Source organism: Oncorhynchus mykiss, chromosome 24 (genome assembly GCF_057628025.1).
Source record: "Oncorhynchus mykiss isolate SJ-2025 chromosome 24, ASM5762802v1, whole genome shotgun sequence".
Classification (NCBI taxonomy): Eukaryota; Metazoa; Chordata; class Actinopteri; order Salmoniformes; family Salmonidae; genus Oncorhynchus; species Oncorhynchus mykiss.
The window spans coordinates 30,523,246-30,538,362 of record NC_143045.1 but is presented as its reverse complement, the minus strand read 5'-3'; positions in this window follow the sequence as shown (position 1 = coordinate 30,538,362).

Sequence of the window (15,117 nt, the reverse complement as noted above, 5' to 3'; positions counted from 1 at the left end):
CTATAGAAAATGTACGGCCTGAACTGAAAAAGGCGTGTGCGAGCAAGGAGGCCTACAAAACCTAATTCAGTTACACAAGCTCTGTCAGGAGGAATGGGCCAAATTCACCCAACTTATTGTGGTAAGCTTGTGGAAGGCTTCCCAAAATGTTTGACCCAAGCTAAACAATTTAAAAGCAATGCTACCAATACCAATGGAGTGTACGTAAACTTCTAACCCACTGAGAATGTGATGAAACAAATAAAAGCTGAAATAAATCATTCTCTCTACTATTATTCTGACATTTCACATTCTTAAAATAGTGGTGATCCTAACTGACCTAAGATAGGGAGTTTTTACTAGGATTAAATGTGAGGAATTGTGAAAATTGAGTTTATATGTATTTGGCTAAGGTATATGTAAACTTCCGACTTCAACTGTAGGTATTCCTCTTGTCCAGATGGGATAGGGCAGTGTGATGGCGATTGCATCGTCTGTGGACCTATTGGGGCGACAAGCAAATTGGCGTGGGTTTGGGGTGACAGGTAGGGTGGAGGTGATATGATCCTTGACTAGTCTCTCAAAGCACTTCATGATGACAGAAGTGAGTGCTACCGGGCGATAGTCATTTAGTTCAGTTACCTTAGCTTTCTTGGGAACAGGAACAATGGTGGCCATATTGAAGCATGTGTGGACAACAGACTGGGATAGGGATTTATTGAATATGTCCGTAAACACACCAGCCAGCTGGTCCGCGCATGCTCTGAGGACGCGGCTAGGGATGTCATTTGGGCGGGCAGCCTTGCAAAGGTTAACACTTTTAAATGTTTTGCTCACGTCGACCACAGAGAAGGAGAGCCTACAGTCTTTGTAGCGGGCCGTGTATGTGGCACTGCATTGTCCTCAAAGCACGTGTCGTGACGTTGTATTAGTTAATGTGACTACTGTTGTTCATCGAATGATTAAAGTTTCTAATTGCGTGATTAACTGAATCAAGCAATTATTAACTCATTAACCTGGGGCACCATGGGAAAACTAGTTTTTATTGAGTTTCTATTTCCCAAATTAACTCAAAGAATATCAGAATATCGATTTTACAACAGCCGCTAATTAACCAGTTGCCTCTACCAATCTCGTTCTGAACGTCGTATAGCCCGTGAATCTGCACGGACCCGGGTCCCACCAATGAATTCGTACCGCTAAAATTATAAAATATACACATAGACAAAACACATTATAGGCTATTGATTAGAACTTAGTATAACGGGCCAACACACTATGGCGGGTGTTACCCAAAATAGGGATTTAAAAGAGAGAGAAAAAAAGAAAGTACACAAGAGAAATATACATTTGGGTGAATTTGTCAGCTATGCTATTCTAACCCTAACCTTGCCCCAAACTGTCGCTCTTATGGGTCAGAATATAATGATGTCATTATGTGGGGATGATCTCAGAGGATTCTCTGCGTGGACCGTCAGCTGTTCAATGACAAACTACTCCGGCGCACCTCTCTGACCGTCCTCCCAATGTCAGTATCCTTTTTTTTTTTCCTTAGAAGGGGTCTTCTAAGGAATGAAACCCTTTAGATACCACGATTCGATGGGAGATGGAGGCTAGGTAGTTCGACTTGAATTCACCCGCTTAGACACAGCTACTCATCCGTAGCTTGGGTAGAAAATGATTTATTTGTCCTCAAACTTGCTTTGCGTTCTGGGTTCATTGACTTTTTAGACCTTGCTGCAGCTGGGGTCACGTAGTCCTCTTGGAAATTCTATACTCACAGGTTTTATACCCTTGGGTCAGAAGTGTGCGTAACCGCCCTAAGAGCAATTCTCTGGGCGTACCAAGTTAATGAGGCAAGGTCTAGATTTTCTTCAAATCCAATTTTAGACAACTAACTTAACATTTCATCTTCCCCAAAACATTCTCTTTGATTTGGATATTTTCCATTCAACGTACCATGTATAAACATCAAACATCTACTAGGAAAACTCTTCACGTTACAATGTTTTCGTAATAACATCATCTATTAACCTTTAATAACAAAACAAAAATTACATACATTTTCATATTCCATCTATCGTCATGACCACCATTGTGGCTGACGGAAACCATTGTTCCAAAGTCCCTTTATTTCATGTTTAATGTTCTGAGGCTGGTTCTCCATAGTAACAGGACAAAGGAATTTGTCTGTGGCCTGAGATTTACCAGGGGCGTGAGGCGTCATAAACCCCCCCACATCTTCAGATCTCTCTCCTCCTCTGTTGGGGTTGAGAGATAATCTGTAGGGTTGTGGTCTCCTGTAACCTGACCTGGTCAGGACAGTCATGACACACGCAAAGAAGTTGTTTAATTTGTCTTGGAGAAAGACACCAATGTCCGCGACAGGGCTGGTTTTCTTTTTGTAATCCGTGATTGTCTGTAGACTCTGACACATAATGCCTCATGTTTGAGCCATTGTTTGATTGCCTTACCGAGGGAATAACTACACTGTTTATATTCGGCCATGTTTCCAGTCTCCTTGCCATGATTAAATGCGGTGGTGTGTGCTTTTAGTTTTGTGCGAATGCTGCCATCAATCCACGGTTTCTGGTTAGGGAAGATTTTAATAGTCACATTGGGTACAACATCTACTATACACTTTCTTATAAACTCGCTCACCGAGTCAGCAAATACGTCAATGTTATTGTCTGAGGCTACCCGGAACATATCCCAGTCCACGTGATCGAAGCAATCTTGAAGCGTGGAATCCGATTGGTCAGACCAGCGTTGGATCGTCCTAAGCACGCAAGCTTCCTGTTTTAATTTCTGTCTATAGGAGGGGAACAACAAGATGGAGTTATGGTCAGATTTGACAAAAGGAGGGTGGGGGAGGGCCTTGTATGCATCGCGGAAAGTTAGAGTAGTAGTGGTTGAGTTTGTTACTCGCTCGTGTACTGCAATCAATATTCTCATAGAATTTAGGTAGCCTTGTTCTCCTATTAGCTTTGTTAAAATCCCCAGCTACAATAAATGCAGCCTCAGGATATATGGTTTCCAGTTTGCATAAAGTCCAGTGAAGTTCCTTGATGTATCCGCTTGCGGGGGGATATACATGGCTGTGACAATAACAGAGGAGAGTTCTCTTGGCAGATAATACGGTCAGCATTTGATTGTGAGGACTTCTAGGTCAGGTGAACAAAAGGACTTGAGTTCTTGTGTGTTACAATTACACCATGAGTCGTTAATCATAAAACACACAACCCGCCCTTCTTTTACCTGTCGGCGCATTGCACTGAAAATCCCTTTGGCTGTACGGACTCCGACAGCATGTCCCCAGCAAGCCATGTTACAATCCCGAATATCTCTTTGGAAAGCAACTCTTGCCCTAATTTAGTCGACTTTGTTATTAACTAGGGACTGGACATTAGTGAGTAATATACTCAGAAGCAGTGGGTGGTGTGCGTGCATACGAAGCCTCACTAGAAGACCGCTCTGGCCCTCTCTCCTCCGACAGTGTTGTTTTGGGTCTGCCTCTGGAATCAGATCAAATGCCCTGGGAGGTGCAGACAAAGGATATGCTTTGGGAAAGTTGTATTCCGGGTCGTAGTGCTGGTTGTGCTGGTGAGTTGATGTCTCTCTGATATAAAATAGTTCTTCCTGGCTGTATGTAATAACAACCATCTCTGTAGCACTCCACCAATCAGACCTTTATTGTAGAGTGGCCAGTCGGAAGCCACTCCTCAGTAAAATGCACATCACAGCCCGCTTGGAGTTTGCCAAAAGGCACCTGAAGGACTTTCAGAACATGAGAAACAAGATACTCTGGTCTGATGAAACAAAGATTGAACTCTTTGGCCTGAAAGCTAAGCGTCATGTCTGGAGGAAAATTCATGACAAGTCTCAGATTATCCTTGAGTGGCCCAGCAGGAGCCCAGACCTGAACCCAATCGAACATATCTGGAGAAACCTGAAAATAGCTGTGCAGCAACACACCTCATCCAATCTAACAGAGCTTGAGGATCTGCAGAGAATAATGTGAGAAACTCCCCAAATACAGGTGTGCCAAGCTTGTAGCATCATACCCAAGAAGACTTAAGGGTGTAATCACTGTCAAAGGGGCTTCAAAAAAGTACTGAGTAAAGGGTCTGAATACTTATGTAAATGTGATGTTTCTATTTTTTTAATTCATTTGCAAACATTTCTAAAAACCTGTTTATGCTTTGTCATTATGGGATATTGTGTGTAGGTCGATGAGGGAAACAAACAATTTAATACATTTTAACAAAATGTGCAAAATATCTAAATGCACTGTAACCTCACCCACTTTGCCAAAACAAAGTGCCCACACCACCAAAGGGATATCAACAGACCACTATCTTATTGCCTGAGACAAGGCCGAGTATACCCCACAAATGTTTTCCCCACCGCATGAGCCTGAGGACAGGAAAGAACTGAGTATAGCATGATGCACTCCTCCTAGGGACGGCATGGAAGAGCACAAGTAAGCCAGTGACTTGGCCCCCGTAATAGGGTCAGATGCAGAGAATTCCAGTGGAGAGAGGTGAGCCAACCAAGCAGAGACTGCAAGGGCGGTTCTTCACTCCACTTCCTTGGCGTTCACATTCGCACTCCTGGGCCAAACTACATTCAATCAAAGGACCTGCTGAAAAGATGAGTCTCCAGTAAAGAATTAAAGGTTGAGTCAGCATATCTCAAATAGATCGGCAGACTATTCTATGAAAAATGTAGCTCTGTAGGAGAAAGCCCTGCCTCCAGCTGTTTGCTTAGAAATTCTAGGAACAATAAGGAGGCCTGCGTCTTTTGACCGTAGCGTATGTGTTGGTATGTACGGCAGTAGGTTAGCAGTAAACCCTTGGAGTAATATGATTGAATTGTTTGGTTCTAGTCAAGATTCTAGCAGACGTATTTAGCACTAGCTGAAGTTGATTTAGTGCTTTATCCGAGTAGCCGGAGAGTAGAACAGTGCAGAAGTCTAATCTTGAAGTAACAAAAAAAAAAAAAAAAAGATTTGAGCATTGTTACAAAGATGGAAAAAGGCTGCTGTTGAAATATGTTATGTGTTTGTTAAAAGAGAGATCAGGGTCCGGAGTTACGCAGAGGTCCTTCAGTTTTATTGGAGACGACTGTACATTAATCGAGATTCATTGTCAGATCCGACAGCAGCCTGTGTAACCCACTTCCATCTAGAAGGCGGAGACAGTAGAGCTGCATCAAAGCTGGGACAGAGAGACTGATTAACAGTCTGACGGCCTGGTGATAGAAGTTGTTTATCAGCCACCACTAGACAGCCTCCGCCCAGTACCCTACCCTCTGCCCAGTACCCTACTCTGCCCGTCAGTCATCATCACCATCTGGCTACCAACAGGTACTGTAGGTACACAACCCTGCACCTTAGGGACTGCTGCCCTATTGTCGTAATTAGTAGACCAAGGCGCAGCGGGAGTAGAGTTCCACATATTTTTAATAAAACAAAGCACAAACGAACAAACAAGCACAAACAAGCACAAACAAGCACAAACAAGCACAAACAAGCACAAACAAGCACAAACAAGCACAAACAAGCACAAACAAGCACAAACTACCATGACGCTACTGGTGCACACAGGCAACTATCAGTAGACAAGCTCCCACAACTAACAAATGAGGAAATGGCTGCCTAAATAAGATCCCCAATCAGAGACAACGATAAACACCTGCCTCTGATTGGGAACCATATCAGGCCACCATAGAAATACAAAACACCTAGATGACCCACCCAAGTCACTATTACACCCCAACCAACACAGAGAATAAACAGCTTACTATGGTCAGGGCGTGACACCTATGTACATAGTCATTGAACGCAGGACACTTTAATAATGTTTACATACTATTTATATATCTACTGCTGTACACATTTTTGTAAATAATTGTAAATATTTTGGATTATTGTGTGCTTGTTGACATTTACTGCATTGATTGATAGGAACTAGGAACAGAAGCATTTCGCTGCACCCGCCACAACACCTGCTAAACTATGTACACGACCAATACAATTTTCTATAATTTCATACTTCAGTGGCTTACTCTATGCCATCTTACATTCCTTGCTTCCATCTTTCCCCCTAACTACCTCACCACCCACCCTGCCATGGTCCAGGTGTAACGTATCTGTCAGAGAAATGTAATGTAATTGTTAAATCTGTTCCGATACGTCAGGACATAAATCTCAGGCTGCTGTCATGCGGGCAGGCCCACATCTCTCCTCATCATTCAGAGACACACACACACAGACAGGGTTGTGTAGGTTACTTTCTAAATGTAATCTGTTACAGTTACTAGTTACCTGTCCAAAATTGTGATCAGTAACGGAACTTTTGCATTACCCAAACTCAGTAACGTAATCTGATTACATTCCGTTACTTTTAGATTACTTTCCCCTTAAGATGCATTAGAAGAAGACAAAAAGGTATGTTACCAATTGAATTACATCGATTGCAGGATAAATCAATGTTAAAGTTTACATAGCTGACCATATATGAACTTTAAAATTGTACTTTATGGGTTGGTTATGTAGGCCTCTTCTAACCCATTGCTTTCTACTACAAATAATAATACTGTTAATTTATATCTTTAAATTAAAAACCAAAGTCTTTCAGAATTCCAGTCATTCCAATAAATGTTACACCCCTTGATCTTCAAGAACAGGATTTAGAAATAAGTATGTGTAGATTAGCCAAATTGTTTTACCTGAGCATAACCCCAAAACTGAGGACTAATTAGCCAGCCCTACTCTGTTGTTTATGATTTTGTTGTCATGGAGGACTGATTGGGCTCATTGATTTAAAGGATATTTATTTTTGATATTTAAATGTGAAAAATGAATGCCATATGCTGCATTGCTATAGGCCTATTGTTTACTTTTTTATTGGTGACACTTTGATATCTTGATAATATGCAGCTGTTTAAAGGACAAATCCACAGATGAAACAATAACAAAATGGTCGCCCTGTTTTGGTAAAAAGCTGAGGGTTGGGCCTGGAGAAAGGTAACCACTCAGATTAATAGACATAGCTATGGATGCAAGGACTGACCATCCATGATATCAAAATGATTGTTTTAACCATATTATGAGGCTATACAGGGTTTGTTTACATTTACAATGTTTACAAACATTGGAGAAAAACAAGTTTATATTTTGGGTTCTCGTGGAGTGTGACAGTTGAAAATGTATAAATTGTTCAGGCATTTACAAGTTATATTCTTCAAGAATCAATGGATTCTATATATATATCATTATTTATCCGTTTGAATTAGAATGAGCAATAAAAGCCGCATTTTTATTCCATAGGCTTGGGTCCGCACTATGCAGCTGTAAAAACAATGCTTGATAGGCAGCTTAAACTTCTTGAATTCAACCATTTCACTGATCTGTTTCACCTGTCCTCGTTATTGTCTCCACCCCCTACAGGTGTCGCTTGTTCTCCACAGTGTATTTATCCCTGTGTTTCCTGTCTCTCTGTGCCAGTTTGTCTTGTATGTCCAAGCCTACCAGCGGTTTTTCAAGTTTTCCTGCTTTGACTTTTCGCCTTCTTCTAGTCCTCCCAATTTTGGCCCTTGCCTGTTCTGGACTCTGTACCTGCCAGCCTTCTTCTAGTCCTCCCAATTTTGACCCTTGCCTGTTCTGGACTCTGTACCTGCCGGCCTGACCATTCTGCCTGCCCTGACCTTTAGCCTGCCCTGACCTCGAGCCTGCCTGCCACTCTGATCTGGTTATGACCTTTTGCCTGTCCACGACCATTCTCTTGCCTATTCCTTTTTGATTCATTAAACATCTTAAACTCCAACCATCTACCTCCTGTGTCTGCATTTGAGTCTCGCCTAGTGTCATGATACCATTATTGGGGTCAAATACACGTTTAGATTTGTGAACAGCCATCCTCAACAAACACAATCCGTAGGGCGCAAATAGCTAACTGAGAGAGCAGCAGTGTGATTCACATCAATGCGCTATGTAGATATAAATAATAAGTGATATCCGTATCGTCGTAGACTACACCACTGCTGTCATCCTTACATCCATGCGTTGGATAATCTTTGGATGCCGACAGCAGTCACACAATTGGGGTGGCATGTAGCCTAGTGGTTAGAAGCCAGCAACCTAGTGGTAGCCTAGTGGTTGGGCCAGCAACCTAGTGGTAGCCTAGTGGTTGGGCCAGCAACCTAGTGGTGGCCTAGTGGTTAGAAGCCAGCAACCTAGTGGTAGCCTAGTGGTTGGGCCAGCAACCACCTAGTGGTAGCCTAGTGGTTAGAAGCCAGCAACCTAGTGGTTAGAAGCCAGCAACCTAGTGGTAGCCTAGTGGTTAGAAGCCAGCAACCTAGTGGTAGCCTAGTGGTAGCCTAGTAGCCAGCAACAGAAAGGTTGAATCCCTAGTTACATGTAATCCGTTACTCCCCAACCTTGGACACACGCCCAGGGAGGGAGAGGGGAGGAGGGGGGCTGAGCGACGACACCCCTCTGACAAGCGTTTTTACTGTTCAGACGCTTTATCATGACTTTGTTATTTGCCTTTCAGCGAAGGCAATGCCGGCCTCTCGCTGAGAGATCATTTAAACACCTCTGTTTTACACCACCTTTTGTGAAAAGTGTGTGGGTGTGTGTGAGTGAGTGTGGGTAGGTGCGTGTGGGTAGGTGCGTGTGGGTGTGCATGAGTGTGTGTGGAGTAACTAAGAGGGAAGAGACTTCGCCTGGAAATTCTTAACATGTGTGTTAACATGTTGATGTCATATGTGAACAAACCAAATAAAGGTGACAAGTGTGCGCCTCCGAACACACCCTAAAGTATCTATACTATCTGGGCCAGAGCTGCAGTACTGTCTGTCAGAATTTGTGTGGTCTCCACCTACTGTGAGATGCTCCAGGAGAAAGTGCAGAGCTGACCTGGTTATGGCAGAAGGAACAGGTTTCTCACGCACACACACACACAAGACCACAGGAAGAGTTGCTGCTGCTTCTGCAAAAGCTAATGGGGATACAAATAAACAAACAAATAAACAACAAGCATAGAGATGATGGGTGCTCTGGAACTTCAGCAATGTTTGGGCTGACAGAGGCAATTTGTATGCATTATTCTCCCATCCACCACTAAGCAGTGCTCACAGAGGGCGGCCTCAAGTACTGAGCACATGCAGAATCATGGGGCAAGCAGTGGAGTGAACAGAGAAGGAATAGCTAAGAGCAGACAGGAAATAATGAGAGAACGAGAGGGAGAAGGCGAGAGAAATGGAGGAAGAGAGATCAAAGAGAAAGAGGGTGAGATGACGGTGGGTGAGAGAGAACAAAAGAGGGAGAGGAAGAGAGACTTATCTTCAGCAGCTGTCGTTTTCACATCACTTACTGCACAGAAAAACATGTGTGTTTTACAAACCCAGCAATATCAAAAAGTGCATCTGCCTCTTTGAAATGAATTGTCTTAGCCATCTCAGTTCTGATTTAACGTATCACCAATGTGTCTGAAAATCAGTAATTAACTGAGAAAAGTTATTAAAAATAAAGGCTTTTATTAACATCTAAACTTTTACATCGACAACCCTTCAAAATCATGTTTTTCACAGCAATAAATACAATGTATTTCACTTAATTATAAAAGCACAAATCTTGTAGGTTGACCAGTACACCCCTTCTCAATTTTCATCCACATGCATACATGCCTAATAAGAAGCATCTTCCTCTCACCAACATTATCATCATCATATAATCTTTGCCAACATCATCGATATCTTCAGCTGTAGTTTTCACAAGGTCTTCAGAAATCAAGCTAGGACTCTGTTGAATCTGTATCGCTGAAGTGTTTGTCTTTATTATTTTCCCCTAACCCTAACCACCCCATCCCCTAAATGGAGTAAACTAATGGACAACAACACTTAGGCTTCTACGTCCAGCTTATACATACTATATACATTTTACTGACACAGTATATTTTACAATAGTTATATTTTGTTTGTTTTTAGTCCCATCTTTCAGCTACCTTCAACCCCTCCCATCGATCTCTGAAAACCATCCAGTATTGATTTCTATTTTTTTCAATTGTGCTGTTTCACAAAGGTTTTGAACCTGTATACATTTTACGGACACAGTATATTTTACATGAGTTAGCTTGTTATTTTAAGTCCCACACTTCAGTTCCACTCAACCCCTTCCATCTATCTCTGAACACCACATGTTTCAACTATGCTGTGATGTTTCACAAAAGTTCTGAATCTTTATATTCTCACAGTTTCTACAGATTGTAAATTAAAGATAACATTTTTTACTAAGAGTATTATTATATTATTGATCGATTGACTATGCCTTTTCAAATCACCCAGCAGTGCTATTTGCAGAGTTAGCTCCAGGTATATGTTGCAATTCTTCAGCTATTCCTGAACCTGCGACCAAAAACAAGCTACATATAGACAGTACCAAAACAAATTACCTAATGATTCTGTCTCTTCGCAGCAAAATCTGCAGCGCTGGGATGGTTGTATCCCCCATATATAAAACATTCTATTAGTTGCAAGAATTTTGTATAATAATTTAAATTAAAAAACTGTATGTTTTGAATCCAGAGTCGTTTTGTGTATCAGTTCCTAAATCAGATTGCATGATATAAATGTAAAAGTAATTTACGATTGAGCCGACATATGCAGTGAATACCGTGAATGCTAACACGCGAACATTACCTTTACATTTTCAATCACACTGCAACGTGGAACTTCTGCGATACGGATTGAATAGAGATCCCAATCTGTTCAAAACTAAAGCAAAGCAAAAAGAACAAGCAACCCAAAAAATATACAAAGCATCAAAGTTTATCATGCACATTCTGCATCATGGAACACAGTATCACAACATTGGTATTCAGCGTCATTATGGAACACAGTATCACAACATTGGTATTCAGCGTCATCATGGAATACAGTATCACAACATTGGTATTCAGCGTCATCATGGAATACAGTATCACAACATTGGTATTCAGCGTCATCATGGAATACAGTATCACAACAACGGTATTCAGCGTCATTATGGCCTGAATTAATTCAACTGATTCGTACTAAGATTAACTTCTTCATAAAAACAGTATTGTCATTATTCACATAGATAAAGTATTGAGCAGGGGCGCAACTTTGATTTTATACATGGGGAGGACTTGGCACGGGGTCTGGGGGTCCTCTCATTTTTGGGGGCATCTAAAGCTTAAGTCATGCATTTCTGCACAATCTAATATGACCCCTCTTGTTGTCGTCTCTATTTAGAACAACAAAAAGTAAGCAAAAAGGCCCACAGTCATCAAGGTAGGTAAGAGATCATTATTAAATATGTTGAAGTTATTGACAAGACTGAACTAGATCAATGATAATTCAATAATCAATATTGTGTTGCACCTTTAGCCAATAGCCTAACAACTCTTAAAAAATAAAGTACAAAGACATTTGATTGTCTTTATTAAGACATCCTCTGTATCAAATTTCAGCCGGACCGCCCAGGCAGCCCAAGCCGCCTGCACACCCGACCCCTACCAGTCTAGTCAATAACTCAACTCTCTGCCCAGCACAACTTCTTCCCATCTTTTTTGTTCTTGTTTTTATGTCTCAAGGGAAAGGTTTGGAAAACACAAGTTAAATAAAAACACACATACACCTACATATTAACACACAGAAACAGTACACCATCCATATAATCCATATCATAGGTCTAAAAGTACTGTAGAGCTTTTTTTACCTGCACACAATATAGCTGGGTCACCCCTCCCTGCTCCTAGGGGTCCATGGCCCTGCAGTGCCCCAACCCAACAGACCCCACTCAGCTGTAGGATCTTAGTGAAACATTCATTATTGGTTTCAGGTGTGTTAGGGCAGGGCCAGAGTGACAACCAACAGTACAGCAGACCCCAAGTGCCAAGACTGAGCAGCCCAGAAGCTAGGGATTGCCTAAATAAATATCTCCCCTGATTTGGGCATGTTTTCAATACAGACTCCTTTTGTCATACAGTATTCCATATAAGGCATCCAGACTTTTTGAAAGTTGCACAGTATACCCTTAATCTGGTAATAAATCAAATCTAGTGTTAAATAACATTTATTCCATCCATTGTGGGAGGATAACCAACCTTCTAATTAAAGGCAATGCATTTCTTAGCCGCTATAAATGTTCTTCGGACAACAATCTCCAGTATCAACATTTCCAAACAGGGAGAAGGGAGAATCTGTAGAAATGCTGAGCTGAAATAACATACTCTTTGCCAGAATTCAGCCAGCCTTCACAAGACCATAACATATGCAAATATGTCCCTTTTTGTGCTTTACACCTTGAGCAGAATAATTCTATTTCTGAGTGCGTGATATTCAGTTTCCTTGGCATATAGAACATTCTATGGATGGTCTTAAACTGCAGTCGTTTATGTCTCAGATTAAAAGAACATGACTGGGTATTCAACATATCTGTATGCATTCATCATCATCAGTAGTGTCTCCCAGGTCTTCTTCACATTTTTGTTTTATATGTTTTGTGTCATCGGGAAAAGCCGTGATACAGTTTGGAAATCAACTTCAGAGGTTTGTCAGACTGCCTGAAAATAGTTTCAATCTTTGAAGCTTCTTGTTTTTCCAGTCATTGCTGCACAGAGATAATAAAGTGTTGAATCTGCAAAAGTTAACATCTGCGCCAACGCTGACTGGCCTTCCCTGGGTGTCTGGCCCTGATGAGACCCATGACACCATATGATCCTGCTCAGGTGAGGCATGACAAAGAATTACCTTGGTGTACATTTATACATATTAACCAAGAATAGAATCAATGGTTCAATAATTGAAATTACCATTATTCACAGATCCCAGACTGTAACCTACCTATCAACTCAAGATGGATCTTTGTAGCATTCACTGATTGTTATAATATACTGAAAAGTTCACCTGAGCTCCATAGACTGGTCTGCCATCTGATCCTGCTAAGACATGTTAGGCATAGTGTTGTCTACTGACAGTGCACCATGACAGTGAAGCCTGTAGAGCTGTTTATACCGTGTCAGTGTGAAAAGTAGGGAATTAACTAGGGAAACTGACAGATCAACAATGTTACATTTGTTATACTGACTAATAAAAACTCACATTGCGCTGAAAAACATCAGAATATCAGTCTTCAGTAGGGCTGACCCCATTTCGTCAACTGGTCGGTTGTTTGGTCGACAGATTTCTTAAGTCGAGCAGTCACAATAAAAAAAAATTCTGCGGTCGAAGTCACCGACCTTCTAGCCTTCGCTGATCCACGTTTCATTTTCCATTGGTTTTGTCTCGTCTTCCATCACACCTGGTTCCAATTCCATCAATTACATGTTGTGTATTTAACCCTCTGTTCACCCCCCATGTCCTTGTCGGTAATTGTTTCTTGTAGTGCTTGTGCAACGGTATGCTGCTTTTTACCGGGTTTTGTTTGACCCATTCATTGATTGTTCTGTTGACGGTGGTTTATGGATATTAAACGACACCGTTGTAAATCAGTTTTTGCTCTCCTGCCCCTGACTTCTCTGCCGCCAGTATGCACCTCACTACAGAATTACCGACCAAAACTATGGAGTCAGCAGGAGCAGGTACCCCGGGTATAGGGGTGGAGGAGCGCATCCGGGAGCACGCAGCAATGCTCCAACATCTTAGCACCGCCATGGACCGCGTTGTCCAGACAATGGACCGCTGGGAGAGGTGGAGTTCTTCCAGCCGCCTCCACCAGCACAACCGGGGTCTCCCCTGAGCACCCCTCTTCCTCCTGGTCCCAGTGGGATTCGTCTCTCCCTGCCCCAGGAATACGATGGAAAGGCTGCGAACTGCCAGGGGTTCCTTTGACAACTGGACCTATACCTGGCCACAGTCCACCCGGCTCTGTCGGGCCGTGAGAGGGTGTCCGCCCTTGTCTCGTGCCTCACCAGGAAAGCCCTGGAGTGGGCCAACGCCGTGTGGAGAGAGGGTGATACGGTGTTGGACCAGTTTGAGGAGAACTAAACTAATGGTGTTTTCTAATGCAAGAAATAGACCTCTGAACCTTTCACCTGTCAGGGCAAGGTGATTGATGTTGTAACCTCATAAATACAGTGCCTTGCGAAAGTATTCGGCCCCCTTGAACTTTGCGACCTTTTGCCACATTTCAGGCTTCAAACGTAAAGATATAAAGCTGTATTTTTTTGTGAAGAATCAACAACAAGTGGGACACAATCATGAAGTGGAACGACATTTATTTGATATTTCAAACTTTTTTAACAAATCAAAAACTGAAAAATTGGGCGTGCAAAATTATTCAGCCCCCTTAAGTTAATATTTTGTAGCGCCACCTTTTGCTGCGATTACAGCTGTAAGTCGCTTGGGGTATGTCTCTATCAGTTTTGCACATCGAGACACTGACATTTTTTCCCATTCCTCCTTGCAATACAGCTTGAGCTCAGTGAGGTTGGATGGAGAGCATTTGTGAACAGCAGTTTTCAGTTCTTTCCACAGATTCTCGATTGGATTCAGGTCTGGACTTTGACTTGGCCATTCTAACACCTGGATATGTTTATTTTTGAACCATTCCATTGTAGATTTTGCTTTGTCTTGTTGTCTCATTGTCTTGTTGGAAGACAAATCTCCAGGTTGTCTTCCAGAATGGTCCGTCCTGTATTTGGCTCCATCCATCTTCCCATCAATTTTAACCATCTTCCCTGTCCCTGCTGAAGAAAAGCAGGCCCAAACCATGATGCTGCCACCACCATGTTTGACAGTGGGGATGGTGTGTTCAGCTGTGTTGCTTTTACGCCAAACATAACGTTTTGCATTGTTGCCAAAAAGTTCAATTTTGGTTTCATCTGACCAGAGCACCTTCTTCCACATGTTTGGTGTGTCTCCCAGGTGGCTTGTGGCAAACGTTAAACAACACTTTTTATGGATATCTTTAAGAAATGGCTTTCTTCTTGCCACTCTTCCATAAAGGCCAGATTTGTGCAATATACGACTGATTGTTGTCCTATGGACAGTCTCCCACCTCAGCTGTAGATCTCTGTAGTTCATCCAGAGTGATCATAGGCCTCTTTGCTGCATCTCTGATCAGTCTTCTCCTTGTATGAGCTGAAAGTTTAGAGGGACGGCCAGGTC